We start from the raw sequence: 16837 nt of genomic DNA, 5'->3' as shown, positions 1-16837 counted from the left end.
GGAACTGCATGCCATAGATTGACTTCCGGCACCTATACAACACGGTGCATGCACGTTCGCATGCTTGCATTCCACATTCTGGCTTTTACACGGTTTATTAATGTATCAGCGTTTCACATTTGCAATGGATTATCTCGCGCTTACATTAACGTGTGATTCTGGAATGTTAATCACTCACATGTATTACCTAGACTACTGTATTCCCGAAATTTAATTACTCTACATTAATTATACTTTGGTGTTGCGATTTTTTTTTCTGTCAGTGTATAAGCAATGGGAGTGGATACAGGATTCATTCTTGTGGGACTCCCTTCGTCATTTCTCCCCAGTCACTAAACTTTTCTCTCCTTCCAACATTGAGTTATTCAGCATAAATTTTTACATTCTGTTTGTTAAGTATGATTCAGATCAGTTGTGTGTTAAACCACCAGCTCCATAAAACGTAAGCTATAGGGACTTGAGTTTTCCATTATTTAGCAAAAATAGTGCCTGTTACCTCTATCGCATGTGGTTCGAGTTATTACGGGCGAAAACGTGACATGGCAACTCCAAATTGCATTAGTTGCACGGCATCGTTGGGACAGACGCACAATGCTCTGGTTTTAACTTCGTTACGAAGCTGGGACGGCGAAAAATATTCCCTGTGATTTCGTTACAACGGCGTTTGCTCCAGTCTAGACGACTTTTTTCGCCCCCTCCCCCTCCTGATGAAATGCCCTAGGCTGGGCTCTGCCTGCCCCCCCCCCCCTTTCCCTCGAAATCTGCCCCCTCAGCGGCCGTCCCACGTGCCCGTCCGACCTTGGCTGTATCAAGCTCGGCGCGCTAATTGAAAGCAATTAGCGGCGCCAGGCGCGTTAATCATATCCGAGGGGCGGCCGACGCCTACGGCCGCGCCGGGACAGCCCGGAACGCGTCGCGTCGTGTCGGCCGCTTCCGATCCGTTCTCCGTAGCGCCCGGCCCGCGCTTTCAGGCACCGAGGACACGGTCGCGTTAAGCCATCTTCCTTGCCATCTTCTTTTGAAGCGAGACGTGTGAGTGTGAAAGTGTCCACACTTCGTAACAAGTTGAAACTGTTTCGTATTAGTAATCTAATACAATTTTTTACTTTCTGGTTGGGTTATCCGAATACATCTCATGCGACGAACTAAAATAGTCCACCTTGACAATCATATCCTGTATGTGTTGACACATTGAGCCTTACTGACCTGCATATCCTCTGATGCACAACTTGACGTCACACCCCATCAGTCCAAAACGTTTCGAGTTTGAATTAATACAGATCAGAGAAACTTAAGGTGGCGGTTTTAATGCTTCAGATGTTCCACATAGCCTTCCGCCCGGCCCCCCCCCCTCCCCCCTCCCGACTTGAGCACAAAACAAAACATGTTATACATTCATGTGGACCTGTCAAAAAAGTCCTTCTTTGGCATCTTGTTAAAACCGCGCGTCACATTGGCTTGAATGTCGGTTGATCCTCCATGTCGAGATTTGACGTTTGTCGTTTAGTGGTAGGTTCGTATTGGTAACGCTAAGTCTCGTCACCGTGATGATTTGTTCCAGCGTTTTGCATTTCAATCAAGTCGCAGCCAGCGGCCATACGTCGTCGTGTTTGTTTGGGGAGTCGAGGTATGCAAGAGAAACATTGCACACAATGTTCACTTCTCCAAAACCTTCTTTAGAATGTTGCGAAACACTTGATTTAGAGACTTTGTCCATTGCGATTTGTGACACACAATGGGCGCACGTCGGCTACTTAATACTGCCTCCTCACAGCTCACAGATTGAATGTACTCATACATCTGTTGTTTACCGTTGTTACTTGAAGCCGCCACCGTATTTACCACACTGACGTCGCTTGTACGCCAGGGATAAAAAGAATGTCGGAACTTTTCGAACGGACGGTGTTTCAGTGGAATATACAGAAACTAGCCAATTTGTGCATGTGGCTCGACCGACTCTCGGAACTAAATACACCACTATACTGCACGACTGCTACAGTTGTCAATAATTATTCTGTGAGAAGTTGATGAAACTTCCACTGACCATCTTTCTGTTGAGCAATTTCAGTTGCTTTTCTGTCCTGCGGTCGACATCTGACACTTTGGCTTTCGTGCGATGACTTAGAGAAGGAACCACCATACGATCTTCCTCCGTGTAACAGTTCTGGAAAAAAAGCTGCAGTATTTCGGCCTTCTCTCTGTCCTCTTCCGTTTTGATGCGATTGTCGTCGCATAATATTTAGAAAAGTGCCTTCCATCCGCTGACATACGATCAAAACTTTTTAGTATTTTCTGTCCACTCGGTCAGGTTTTTCTTTGAAGCTGTGGTCGTGCTTCACTTGTTGAAGACGTGTTAAAACACTTATTTCTTTTGATATTGTCGTTTCTAGCTGTTGCACACGCCTCTGTTACATTTTATCAGCAAAACTCGTGAAATGTCGACAAAAACTTCTTGTCTTCCCGATAAAATACATCGTAACAGCTAAAAACGACAATCTCAAAAGAAATAACAGTTTTAACACGGCATAAACAAGGTAAACAAGACCACAGCATCAATGAATGCATAGAAAATATAAAAGTATCAACATACTTGTACATAACTGATATCGTCATGTGACAGAAAGTGCTGAAACATGTTGGGGTAAAACATTTTCCTTAGCAAGCTCGAATTTCCTTAGCAAGCACGAAAAGGAGAGCTACAACGTCCAGAATATGATTAACCACAGATTAGGTACATGACGAAACGCAGATAATTAAAATTAAGTACGTATATATGCACTTGACTGCGAGAATTAAGTACGGCGTGAAGCCGTCGCGTGCTGCAAACAGAGCTTCTAGATGTCATGGTACGAAATCAAAGAGAGCCGGAGTACGCTATTGAGGAACACACTGCTACGCCGTTTGTAGGCGTGTCCGCAAATCATGCCGACCGACCATGTCCCAGACATGTTGGACGTGCGATATGTCAGACGAACGTGCAGGCGAGGGAAGCAGTGGTACCCGTCGTTCTTTGGAGAACGCTTGTATGTTTCTCGCCTACGTGTGCCCGAACATTGTGCTGATGAAATATGACATTTACAGGTACCTGAAGGAGGAGCAACACACTGGAGTCTAAAACCTCCCAGATGTAGCGGTTGCTGTTCAGACTGATCTTAATACATAGGTAAGGCGATATAGCGTGTTACAGCCAATGGCACCTCATACCTTCAAACTTGGTGTTTGTCCACTATGCTGCTCAACCGTGGAATCTACCCAACTCATTTCGTCACGGCACCCGTCCAACACGTACAAGGTCATCGCTGTAGGACAAGTTGAAGCTGGACTGACCCGAAAACTGTATTTTGCGACTATTCACGCTAGTGGCTGTGTTCACGTGCCCATTGCAGTCTGAGGCGCCGGTGGTTTCTGGTCAGTGGAAAGCGACGTGGTGGCAAACTTGCCACCAGTCTTCCATCAGCAGATGGCAGATATGTTCACCCCGACGCAGTGCTCCAACGACGAGTCAACACTGTGGAAGAAGTTTATCTGTCGGGTACGGCCATGCAGACAAAATGGCGTTCCTCCCGCTCTGTGGCCCAATGGACAGTCGTTGCAGTGAACGATCCTGTCCACTAGTTCCACATACGCGTCACTGTCGTAGCAGCGTCCCTGTACGAGCCACAATGTCGCGGTACGACATATCGTTTCCTGGAGACTTGTCATTCGGAGACCGTTCGAGCGAACTCACCTGCTGATTTTCGCCCTTTGACATCGACGAGGCATACCGGCACTTGATTGCACGTTTCGACTTCGCAAGACGGTTGTACCCCGACTGAGCGTGGCATAGGCTAAGACTGACCCGTCCAAAGGGCGCTGCTCGACCTACGTGCACACCATCCCTCTGCGATCTTTGTCACTTATTATGGTTCCACTGCTTACGCATCCTCGGATTTTGAAGTGATTCCGACCATTCGTTCTGACTGTTGCAATTTTCACGGACAGTACTGTGTTACCATAATGGGTTTGACCATCCATGCAATTCAGGTAAAGAAATTATTACTATGAGATAAAAACTCATCAGAATTCCTGACTTGGACAAATACTCGACCTGTTTTCTACCTCGCTTGCTTCACTGGGAAACCGTCACCAACAACGTTTGCTGCATCGGTCTTTCCCGTGGATCACGCAGACGGCACAGTTCTCACGATGGTCGACCGGTGATCGATATCGTCGGGAACGTCTGTAGGAGCGCACGGGCTGTTAATTTTAATGCTCCGAGTCCAGAGGCCAGTCGTCGCGCTTAGGTGGGCGCCGTGATGCTATTTGCGGACAAACTCCGTGACTGAGGACGAACTTTTTATACTCTCGGACAGATTGAGCGCGCACGAATGACAACTGGCGTCCGGCTTACTTCCATTCATGACGTGGAAGCGTGGGAAGCCGTGGTCCTCACCGTTTCAGCCGTTGTTCGGTTTATACACACAAACATTTGCGCCCCGAGAAGGAACAACACGAATGAATTATGTGCTGTGTAGAAAAGGGATTAAGGTTTCTCACTTCCTTTGTAGAAGATGATACTTCTCCTGTGTGTTGGTAAGGTTTCCTTTAGCTTTCTGACGGACCGTTTTATGCCATATTTCCCCTTCCGACCTCCCGCTCCCCTCTCTCCCTTCCACATATGTTGAAAGTTCTGTTTTCACTTTCACATGAACATTGTTGTACTCAAAGACGACATTAGATTCCAGCCGAAAAAACATTCGCTAATTGTGCACACGAAATGAATGTACGGTAAAAACTGCTGTGTCGACCGTGATTTCGAGTCGTGGAATCTCCCGCCAATGTTTCATCGATACCACAATAACGACTGAAAGGTACAAGACGTCCAGGGAAATCAGTTTTTTCCGCAGCTCGCGAGAAGAGGCCTACCTCCACAAGCAGAGCGGCTAATGCCGTGTGGCGCACGCCACTGTACTGCCGGTGTCGTGCTTGATGTCGTGGACGACGTTCTTCCTGTTACGTCGAACAAATTTCCAGAACGCTCGAAAGCGGCTAAATTTGGTCGCCTTCACAACGACCTTGGCTTTATCCCCACATGACTGTTCCTTTGAAGAGAAGAAATGCGATACCAATGATATTAAACACACAGAGCACAGCTGCTCTCAACCCGTGGAGTATTCTAGAGTTCAACCAAATCCAAGCGAATGTTTTTCCTTGCCTAACGTGTACGAGCTAAGTAAATACTACTTACAAAATATAGGATGCGAGACCATCACAGAGAAACTCATCCAATTCCAGTGTCAAACATCATGTGCGAAGAAAACATAGTGGCGAGATATGATAGTAACACACCGTGTAGTCGACGTTTCACCATACACAGTAAAGTTCTAAGGTCACCTTTATCCCATACAAAACTGCGATTTGTGCCGAAATGACTACATGCTTCTTCCAGATAAATTTTTGTAGTAATCGGTGTGTAGTGCAGACAACTCCATCACTATTGATGGGTAAAACCTACCTTGAATCATCTGCATTCATCTGGAGATCGAAATACATCTGGGAAAAGTTGGTGTAAACCAGAGAACTGTCACTGTGGATCAAAGCGTCCGCGTTATGCAACACCTGTTCGTAGGATCACCAAAAGCTTACGTAATACTGCGTATAATTCGCCTGTTGTTAAGAGCAGGGTCTGACTGCTGGAACCTACAACACAGAAGCATCCCTCTTTCAACGGCTGAATACGGACAGTCCGTTGTATGGGGATCAGTTATCTTCAGTTGCTACATTATTAAGAAAATGCTCGCCGATTGGATTAGTGACAAACGACGAACGTATTGTGAGCCGCCAGTAAACATGTTGGGTGCTGGAATCTGCTTATTATGCAGTGTTGGTGAATTAGGGCTTATTCTTTGATTCAGTATTCTGTAGTGGACGACACTAAACGCTGAGTATTATACTTACGTTGTACATCACCTCCACATTTCTGCAACATGCATAACACTGTGCTGTCTGTGATAATGTTATCTGTTCTGCTACAGGTTTCGGTTTTAAACCATCGTCAACGGCAGAAAAATTATAGCAGATGTGTCACATCGTACATGCTTTGTCATATGTTACCACTGAAAACCATAATTGCCAATAAAAATGAAAAATTGTGACTAGATTGAAAAATGATGGCACATATCAATCTAGTCACAATTTTTAATTTTTATTGGCTATTATGGTTTTCAGAGTTAACGTATGTCAAAGTATGTATGACATGTGATACATTTGCGATAATTTTTCTGCCGTTGATGATGGTTTAAAACCGAAACCGGTAGCAGAATAAATAGCATTATCACAGACGGCACATTGTTGTGCATTTTGTAAAATTCGTACATGCTGTTGACCATCAGCTAAGCAAGATGTTCACTCTACGTTCCTGTTAGGTGGAAGAGCACATCTCGTAGCGTTCTCTCTCTCTCTCACACACATACACACACACACACACACACACACACACACACACACACACACACACATACATCTACAATTCCACAGAATCCTCCAAACGCTGTACAACACTTTCCACTTCCACGAGTTCTCATATATAAATACATCGATGAACGACGCGGCAGTGATTGTTGTTTGCCGAAACACTTGGCGTGCTCATGGAAAAGGCGCTGCAGCTGTTTTTTCTTGAAACTTACAGAAACAGCGAACTACAAATGTAGCACATCTAGTTCCACAACAACGCATTGTGGGGTTCTGTAACGACCCAAGGGACTGAAGAATTGAGTCGTGATAAGTAGGTGGTCGTTTTGACATCACGGTCAGATCAGGCAGGCTATCTCCAAAGGTCTTTACGGGTGCTTTTTGGATAAGCTAGACTTATCGCCAGGTGCGCGGACTACCAATGCCAAGGCAGGAATTCAGGTACGTATTTCGTGTCAATTATCCACGAACAAAGGGCTGGTTAATCTATACCAGTGAGAATCAATTAACGTACGTCTGCTTGCGCCCCCTACAGGGCTTACGTGTTCTGTCTTTAAGAGCTCAGCGACATAGTCTAAACTGTGGTATATTAAGAAGGCAACTTTGAATGTCTCTGTGATAATTTATGTCCGCGGATGCCATCAAATTTTCCGTTGCCTCATTTTATCTGCGAACGTTTTCTTCTTTTGGTTCTTCAATATAGTCATTGTTAGTCGTATCCTCTTCCTCAACTTCCCAGTTTTCAAATTGTCTTCTTCGCTGTAGTCTCTCCCCACAAGTTTATGCTCTGTTATAATACTGGAAGGAAACAAGCTATGTAGGAATGAGTGACACGTTGTATAGTTCGAAAAATGAGCCCAAGCTCATTTCGCAGACTTTCACGGATTTCTATTAGAAGTTGTACAACAGACTTAATCGTTTTCCTGCGTGTATTCTCATAGTCTCCATAGCATTTAAACTGGCCACCATGTGGCCGGTGGCTTTAGAGCCAACCGTTTACTAAAATGAGTAAAACGTCCCTCTTTGCCATTATAACATTCTTTGTCTGCTAGAGTATTAGCACATTCTCCGTCTTCATCTTCTGTGCTCGCCATTATTGCAAGCAAATATGATTGGCTCTTAACGCTATCTTGGGTAATTTCCGTTAACTCACGTTCCGCGCACAGTTTCGAAGCTGGCTACCCTACAGCTTTAAAAATGAAAGGAAATCGAGTAATCTTTCGTGTTTCATCCTGCATTAAAGGGCATTTCCGTTGCCGCATAGAAGAAATGTCCCCTACGATATGTTATATATGAATGAAAACAAAAATTTGTACTCTTCTTCGCATTTCCATGAATTTTTTCTGTATTTGTAAATTATAATTTACAGTCATTTTAATGGTAATTTTCATAGTTTAGCTGTAGTGCTGTTTTTAATTCAAAATACAATTCGTTCCAAGTGTAAAGCCTCCATTACGCCTCTTGTGTTTTCCCCACAATTGTTGCACTGTCACGGATAAACTATACACTCTGAGAAACTGCGTCACGCTTATCGGCTGTATCTTCTTTTCCAAAGAATATATCATTTTTGATGACAATAGTCAGTTCTTGTTTGATGATAGCATGGCGAACCAAAAACTAGTTAACAAGAGAAATTAATGCTATAAAAATTCTTACAGTGTATACTTTAATTCGTAAACTGAAATGTAACGCTTCTGTTAATTGCTCTTTCTGATTTATGTGCAGATAAATTCTTAGTTTCCTGTTCGTTTATTTTGAATAGGTGTCTGACACATATTTTTTTTTTATTTTCAGAGGCGCTACGAGCTGTATATTGTTTACTGCTGAAGTAAGAGGTAAGTACCCGTTAAGTGGCCATGCTCCTGTCCGTAAGTATTTTGAAGATTCTTCGTACAGTGGTAACAGAATTTTTTGTTCCGGAACTCCAGTAATTTTCAAACAGTACGGTTAAGGGAACAAAAGGCTCTCCTTTGTGATCATGCGTTTACTTGCGCTTTCTCGGTGATGTAGTTACACAGTGTGTGGGCGGAAACGCTGCATCGAAATTAAATCCGGTGTGTACACGGGGATGGCGACAAGTGCTTCATTAACCCTATTACGCAACATGGGACCAGCATCATGCCTGATAATGACATTGTTTCACCGTCGAATGCATTACGTAAATACGCTACGTAACTCGTAGATTTATGGATAAACTGTTTAGCGTGTCCATTCACATGTTACCGTTCATACTCCTGGGAGAGCTGATTACCCGTAGCCACCGGGCTCCTGCAACGCCACACGCACCAGAGCGAGTGCGATTTTTTGTTTCAGTAACTGACTGTAATTATTTTAGAATTCACGGTAGACAGCAGAGTCGAGTAGACCGCGCCATACACGCTGTAGCACGAAACAGGCGTAGGCGATTTGATGGTCTGGACGATTTTTAATGTAAAATTCGTTATTAACATATTTTGAATTTTCAGTAAGTGCAGATTTATATTTATTTAAAGCATTATCAGAGTTGCTGTTCTTTCAAAAAAAGTATGCAGCTAGATATATGGAATGCAGCCGATAAGTTATGGATAATCTCCGGATAGTTTAGCCAAAAATATTGCTGCTGTTGCGTCAGCGATGTCAGAAATTTACGTTAGCGTCTCGTCTGAAACCTGTATGATTTAGCTGATTTGTTTTCGTCGTTACGTGTTGTTAGATGTGTCCTTGCATTATAACCGTGCAAAATAAGTTCCCACTATTGTTGTAAAAGATTTATTTTATTGTAAGGAGGACATCAAAAACAGATGAGCATTGGCAAAAATGGAATTCCTGGCCAAGAGAAGTCTACTAGTATCAAACATTGGCCTTACTTTGAGGAAGAAATTTCTGAGAGTGTACGTTTGGAGCACAGCATTTTGTGGTAGTGAAACGTGGACTGTGGGAAAATCGGAACAGAAGAAAATCGAAGCATTTGAGAGTGGTGCTACAGACGAAAGTTGAAAATTAAGTGGAGTGATAAGGTGAGGAATGAGGAGGTTCTGTGCAGAATCGGAGAGAAGAGGAGTATGTGGAAAACTCTGACAAAGAAAAAGCAGACTATGATACATCTGTTAAGACATCAGGGAATGACTTGCATGGTACAAGAGGGAGCTGTAGAGGGCAAAAACTGTAGAGGAAGACAGAGACTGGAATACATACAGCAAATAATTGAGGACGCAGATTGCAAGTGCTACGATGAGATGAAGAGGTTGGCACAGGAGAGGAATTCGTGGCGGGCCGCATCAAACCAGTAAGAAGACGGATGACTCAAAAAGGAGAGAGAAAAGAAAGAAAGAAGGAAAAAGAAAGATTAGGTATGGCCGTTCAATACGCTGGGGAACAACACGTTCCAGCAAGGAATTAACATGTAAATTAAATTTAACATTCACTGAGCAAAATGCTTACTCCGACAGTCACATTCATTGGTTGCCAATGTTACCGATGTTATTCCGTTATCTGCTTGTGCGCGGAGATAAAGGAAAAGCAAATATACAAACAAGTGGCACAACTGACATTAATTGTGTTTCGTAAAAGAAAACCGAGATTGCGGAACGAAAGTTTCATTTTTAAAGTCAAAGTTCAGTGAAATTAACGATGGAATTTTGTGATATTTATTTCAAACGATTGTGTATTCTTATACGCTTTTCATTCGAAAACGCGCCGTCTATATCATCGTTGATGTTTTCAGCAGTTATCATACAATTTAGTTGACTCATTACATTTATATAGCTGTAATCAATACGTTATAAAGGAATCACATAGTTTTATGAGTACTTAATCTACAGCACTTGCTACTGCTACCTGGAATGTGCACTATTTTTTCGGGGACAATCATTATATTTTGGAAAAAAGGGAGAGGTTCAGCTAATCAACATGTTACTAAGCTATGTTTGGTGTATGCTGTATACAGTATAATCGTGTTAACGTAGACCAACTTAGCCAGCTTTTCTTCTCACTTTTACTATTATCTAATGAGTGTGAAAAATTTCCAAGAAGTTCGCTCTTTTTGAGCATTCCTGTTTTTAGCACCGAAGTTGCATAGATGTGTCGGTACGAATCTGAGATATTTGTGTAACTGGGACTATTTCATAAAATTTCTCCAACGTTTATGTTTTCGCGTTGCAGATGAAGTTGAGGAAAGTTCTTGCAGCATCAGGGTTATAAATAGATAGTTAGCAGAAATGCGGTATAGCTAACGCCTTAGCAACAGAAATTGTAAAGCTGTTTTTCGTTTTTGATCAACATATACATTGCTAAATGAAGGAAAGTGTGGTGTGGCGAAATTAATTTGTAAGCATTATGATGCCTTCCTGAAGAAAATAATAGTGTACAACAGCCAGTGAATCATCTATCGACCATTTGCTGAGCGGACATGATTTTGCGCGACATTTTCATTACGCGGTTTTATTACGCTGCTTTCACCTAAAGAGGTTGCACAGTGATTGAGTAACTACAGCTGTATTCGAGAGGACCCAGATTCAACGCCTCCCTCTCTCTTCACCCCCGTCTAACCATCCACGTATAGCTTTTCCACGGTTACCCATAGGCAAATTGAGCTGAAAGTTGATAAGATCCTTTATAAATGACGCAACCAATTTCCTGTCACGTCCTTACCTTGCGGCCGGCCGCGGTGGTCTCGCGGTTCTAGGCGCGCAGTCCGGAACCGCGCGACTGCTACGGTCGCAGGTTCGAATCCTGCCTCGGGCATGGATGTGTGTGATGTCCTTAGGTTAGTTAGGTTTAAATAGTTCTAAGTTCTAGGGGACTGATGACCAAAGCTGTTAAGTCCCATAGTGCTCAGAGCCATTTGAACCATTTTGAGCCTTACCTTGCTGAACTTGTGTGTAATTACATCTGTGTCGCCAAGAGGTCACACCTGTAGCTTCCTTTGTATTGTGGTCTCTCCATTTTCCCAGGCCTGATTGATTAATTGCCTGCTTTCGGGTTTACAGCCCAATTGTTGATTCCATTTTATGCGCAATATTTCGACGACCGACCCAGTCAGCCCTTCGGTTGCTGCGAGCTGCTTTGTTATGTGTTCTCCCCACCATTAATTCATTATATCTGTTGTGGCTGCCGGCCGGGGTGGTCGAGCGGTTCCAGGCGCTACAGTCTGGAACCGCGCGACCGCTACGGTCGCAGGTTCGAATCCTGCCTCGGGCATGGATGTGTGTGATGTCCTTAGGTTAGTTAGGTTTAAGTAGTTCTAAGTTCTAGGGGACTGATGACCTCAGAAGTTAAGTCCCATAGTGCTCAGAGCCATTTGAACCATTTGTTGTGGCTGACGAACTGCTGTTGTGATTTAAATTGGCGGTTTATGTAGCATAACACGCATCCAGTCGCTTTTGAATTTGATCGACTTTCTTTTCTGGACCATGTGCAGCTAGACTACGGTCGTGGTGATTGCTCTGTGGTGTCCCTGGCAAATTCATTTCGACTATGTACATTTTAGCCAGCTTAAACATATACACACAGTATTTAGGTACAACTAGACTAGTTAATGGTACAGTAATTTCAAAAGTGACATAAACCGCAACGTGAATTCCTTTTTTTCTGTTTTTGTTTGCTATAAAGTTATACGTTCCTTTTATCTTTTTCCTAGTTTGCCACGCATCTCAAATGTCTTTTAATGAAATAGAATTCCGTCGGATGTCGCACGTGTTACGTGGAAGAAAGCTGGAACACGGAATAGCCAGTAGATCGCTTAGCGGGCGGTGTTACCGGCGGCGGCGAAGTAGCGGCAACAATTCCTCTGTGGGGGCCGCTCGCCGCGGACGCCGTGATGTAAACGGCCGAAGATATCTTTGTATTTATAGAAGACCCGATATAGCTATCTATTCTCGCGATTTTGTTGGCGTCCGAAGGGGCGCGGAGGGAGGGGGCTAGCCTAGCTGAGCGCGTGCGTGTGCGCGCAATGTTATTATTATGAGACGCCCCCCTGTCGGTCACGTGACGGTACCGTTTCTGTCTAGCGTTAATTTGGAGGAAGGAGCCAGAGTAGGAGGAGGGGCCCGGGGGAAGTGAGAGGGTGTGTGTGTGTGTGAGTGCGCCGCTGCGCGCCCAGGCGCGGGGCGGTCAGGTCAGAAATACTCAAAAGTCCTGAAATAGTGTGCGACCGGCTACTGAAATAAAACTTGCAGTGCAGTGTACGCGCGGCCGCGCTCCGGGACAGGCGCGTCGATGAGGCGCGGAGGCGGTGGGCGCGTCCGCGGCGTGCGCGTCCGCGGCGTCGCGTCGGAGGCGGCGGGGTCCTTCCTGCCGCCGCAGACGGTACCGCCCGCCCTCTGGAAATCCTCGACGTGAGAGCGCCGGCGAACGGGTTTGGCGCCGCCAGCCCCCGCGACCCACTTGCCGCCGGAGCGGCGCGATCGCGCAGCGCTGGAGCGACCGGCGGTCGCGGCGAGACCGCAGCCCGGTCCCCCTCTCGGCCTCGCACTTCCCCTCCGTCTTCTTCCATTGCCCCCGGCGACCTTGTGGCGGTCAGCCGCCTTGTCGGATGGATCTCGGCGTGACAAGTCTTACACTGCCCCCTCCCACTCGCCGCGCTCGGCCAGTTCTCTCTCCCTCCGTAGCGCCGGCATTCTTCCGAGTACATTGTACGCCTGGCAGGGCTCGGTCCGCCTCGATTGCTCTCGCTCGCAGACCACTACTGGCGGGCCGGCAGTCCGCAGTGCGACGGTGGGTGCTGCGCGGAGCGCCTCATTAATCTGTCCAGCGCGCGATTAGCGGTCGCGTCGGCTGACAGCTCGGCGAGCAGCGCGCCTCCAGCCGGCCGCGCGACCACCTGCTGGCTGCCAACTTCTCCCCCCCCCCTCCACCCCAACCCCCTCACAGTCTTCCCCCCTTCACCATCCTCTCTTCCCACCTGTCCTGCACGTCTCTTCCCTTCGATATCCAAATTTCCTCTATCTTTCAGTTTTGCTGTCGCCTGACATAACGAACACACTCTCATAGACGTCGACCGTCTTCGAGCTCAGTGAAGTGTTTCCAAGTGAGAAGTTTCACCGTGATATCCTTCTTAGGCACTTCATCATTTTTGGAATACGCGACTTACAGTCAGGAAAACTGTCCGAGTGCCTGTGTTTCGAAATTGCCACCGAGTGTCGAAAGCAAGTTTCCTCGCTCTGTGCGATGTATGTGAGTTATTCGAGCTTACACAGAAAAGTGCATATTGTGTGAAATGCTGCTGGTGTTCTGTTAGTGGAAATCAGTGAGTGGCAGATATCGACTTTCACGGACGCGATGGCGACGGAAGAAAGCTGCGTGAGTTTTGCGTCGAGTTGGTCCCTCCGATGGCCTACACCTGCTGACTCGCCACCTGCTGGCAACGAAACTGTGCGAGCTGTCAGTGACGTGAGTATAACTGACGATCACTCCCAGGGAGTTTAGGTGATGGTAGGTGTATCAATTACAGTAGCTTTATTGATCCTCATTGTAGTAATGGAAATATTAATCGCCAGACAGACTACAGAGAACGATGACTATACGAAGAGAGTGGCTTGTTTGTGAATTACTGCCTGATAAAATGGCCTCTAAGTGAACTTGATAAGTGCTGTTTACCCGCTTGAAACAGACTCTTTCGATAAACTGTCGCTTGACGCCGGCGTGCCGCCACTGACAAGTTGAGTACAAGTGGTATGCGGAATTCTAACACATTTCCCATGCCGTTTTGTAAATGAGCGACAGAGATTTGAGACACTCCCTCTTATCACCTGCATTGGCAACGGCTTATTTCTTACGCCAATAATTATCGAAAAAAATTATTATTTGCTTTGAGAGTGTTTCTTTACTGTTGCATGCTAACCAACTATTTTATATATCTAACGTCATTTCTATATATATATATATATATATATATATATATATATATGGTAGCCCTACTAGCAACTGACAGTAACGTATATTACTCTGTCAGTGCCACATTAGCTACAATTCTACGTTTTGTAGTGTACTCTGGGATATATTTTAACTTCATGACAATTAAGTTGCAGAGTGTACCCTTCCGTTTCTACTGTTGGTGGAACTGCCAGCAGCACTGTTGAACAGGTTGTCGCAGTATGCATTGCTTGTGGCCTTTGACTCGCCTTACGGGGTGTGGACACTATCCTGGTTTTTCTTCAGCTCCTTTATTCATCGCACTTGTTGTTTAGGTCTACACTAGATCATTTGGCAACAGACTGTAGTGTCGATGAGCATATCCTATTGGAAAATAACTACAATCCATTAAGAACCAGCTGCATGTGGGTGTGATCTATTCTTAGTGAGTTTGTTCATGGGTCTACAATAAGATGAAGAATGTGAGACATTGTCATCATATGCCGTAATTAGGACAAGGAAAGGAACTAACGTAATTATGTCATGTTAAAAAATTAACGTCACTTTTAATGCATCATCTTTTACTACGTATTATACTCTAGTCGTAGTTGTTTCAATATTACTCAACTTCCTGACACATTCTTGTTCGGTAACCATCTCCCTCAATTTTTATCATTGTTCATAAAGTAGCTAGAAGAAACGACAAAATTTCATATTTGGTGGTCCAGTAGTCATTTCCTATATTACTGGTGGCTTCCAAAGGTTTGAAACAGATTTCATGTTCCCAGAAACTTGGCTAGTAGTTGGTCGTTTAATATCACCTGCCTATACTCCAGAGACAAGGTCACAATGCGGTGCATTCGGGAGGACGACGGTTTAATCCCGCGTCTGGCCATCCGGATTTAGGTTTTCCGTGATTTTCCTAAATCGCTCCAGGCAAATGCCGGGATGGTTCCTTTCAAAGGGCACGGCCGACTTCCTTCCCCGTCCTTCCCTAATCCGATGAGACCGATGACCTCGCTGTCTGGTCTCCTTCCTCGAACCAACCAACCAACCATCACAATGCGGTTCCAGCGATGCGTTCATGCATGCTCTGTTTCATGGCCGTCAGAACATCTGCTTTGTACTATACGCTGTTCAGGTTTCTTTACCTTGTTTTATGTACGGTGGCAGTTGAACTGTATCCTTACTTACCGGAGACGAGGTCCATCGTTGCTTCCAGATATCAGCAAAGTTTTCCCTTACTTGTCTTACATTTCTTCGATCTCCTCCAGTTCTGTCTCCTGCAACTAATTTTGGTAAGTAATACCATTAATTCGTTGATGTGACTGCATGACTGTCACTATAGCTTAACTTGTGTTGCATGTTGTCCAAATAGTTGGTGTTTTAGTATAATGTTCCTTCGTCTGAGAGAGTTAATCAGAAACGTAACACTACAAAAAAGCGAGTACCTGAGAAGAAACTGACAGCGAGTTTGCTGAAGCTTTACGTTTTCCAGAAAAAAAACCCACAGGTAACTCCCCATGTGTCAAGAGGCCACGCTATACCGATAGACAACAGACCGCATGGGCCGTGACTGTCGTGATGAAGATGGGGCAGAGTTCAAAGCAGCTACCACACCTGCATCGGCTACTTCATTGTCCGAACTTGTAAACGAAAACACTGGAGAAGGTTGGTTATCGATCCCTTTTCCAATTGAGCGTCCCTGGGAAACGAAGCACTAGAACCTGGGAGCCGTTACATTACTGTGCTATGTCTATAAACAAGATGCAGACTTCATAACAGTTACGATGGGATGGGAGAGTGCAGGTTCATTGGGTAGAGATGACGACGACGATGACGACGACGAAAGACTCATTCTGTGTGAGAGAAAGGCGTCTTGTGTGATATATTTCGGCCCTTGTAAGCGTGAAAGTAGCTGCACTGCAGAGGGACGGGAGGGGGGAAAACTGCTAATGTAACTTCCTCAGTACAACAGAGGAGGAATATATGTGCGCGTATTGAATGGCACATTGCCAGATCTTTTACTCGTACAAGCATGGAATCAGGTGCATTCTGCTTGCAGAGTAGTTTTATTTCTGGTGACGGAGCTCTTCTATCCAGCCATCGAGAGCCTTTAGCCATTATAAATGCGTGCGATGTGGCGTGTACAGTTTCAAGTACAAGCATCACATTTTGTACATTCCTGTGGTAGTGCGGGGAAAAGGTCGCATATACTCCACTGATGACACTCAATGAACTTTATGCTACACACCTCATGCGTATATAATGTATCCTTGTGGCCAAGAAGAAGACTGCCGTCCTTTTCGTCGTTCTTCAGCAGTTCCACTGCGTTACAAGGCCACAGAGCGCGCACCTTGGCTGCAAACTGGCAGTTGATATCCCTTCTCCTCTCACTACCCCCTCCCGAATTCCCCCTACGCTTTCACCTAACGTCAGCGGTTTGACCAACCCATTGCAGATAGCTACCGTAACAAAAGCTAAGGAGTTTTACTCAGAAGCCAATTTTCAGTTCTGTGGGTCTTATTCTGTTTGTGTTTCTAATAGCATTTGCCGT

The 16837-nt window shown here is 45.1% G+C and overlaps 1 protein-coding gene across 6 annotated transcripts in view; it reads left to right on the top strand.

The window, feature by feature from the left end:
• LOC126190951 (myocyte-specific enhancer factor 2) overlaps positions 1 to 16837 on the top strand; it is an 898544-nt gene that overhangs the window by 521986 nt on the left and 359721 nt on the right. For 5 of the 6 annotated variants that reach the window (XM_049931604.1, XM_049931612.1, XM_049931603.1 and 2 more), the window contains one exon: positions 8245 to 8285. The gene's annotated coding sequence lies outside the window, so the exon portion shown is untranslated. Of the gene's footprint in view, positions 1 to 8244; positions 8286 to 13282; positions 13819 to 16837 lie in introns of those variants that run through there. The other variant, XM_049931607.1, reaches the window with a different exon arrangement.

The sequence above is a fragment of the Schistocerca cancellata genome, chromosome 6 (assembly GCF_023864275.1).
Source record: "Schistocerca cancellata isolate TAMUIC-IGC-003103 chromosome 6, iqSchCanc2.1, whole genome shotgun sequence".
Lineage (NCBI taxonomy): Eukaryota > Metazoa > Arthropoda > Insecta > Orthoptera > Acrididae > Schistocerca > Schistocerca cancellata.
This window is presented reverse-complemented; position numbering and strand designations above follow the sequence as displayed.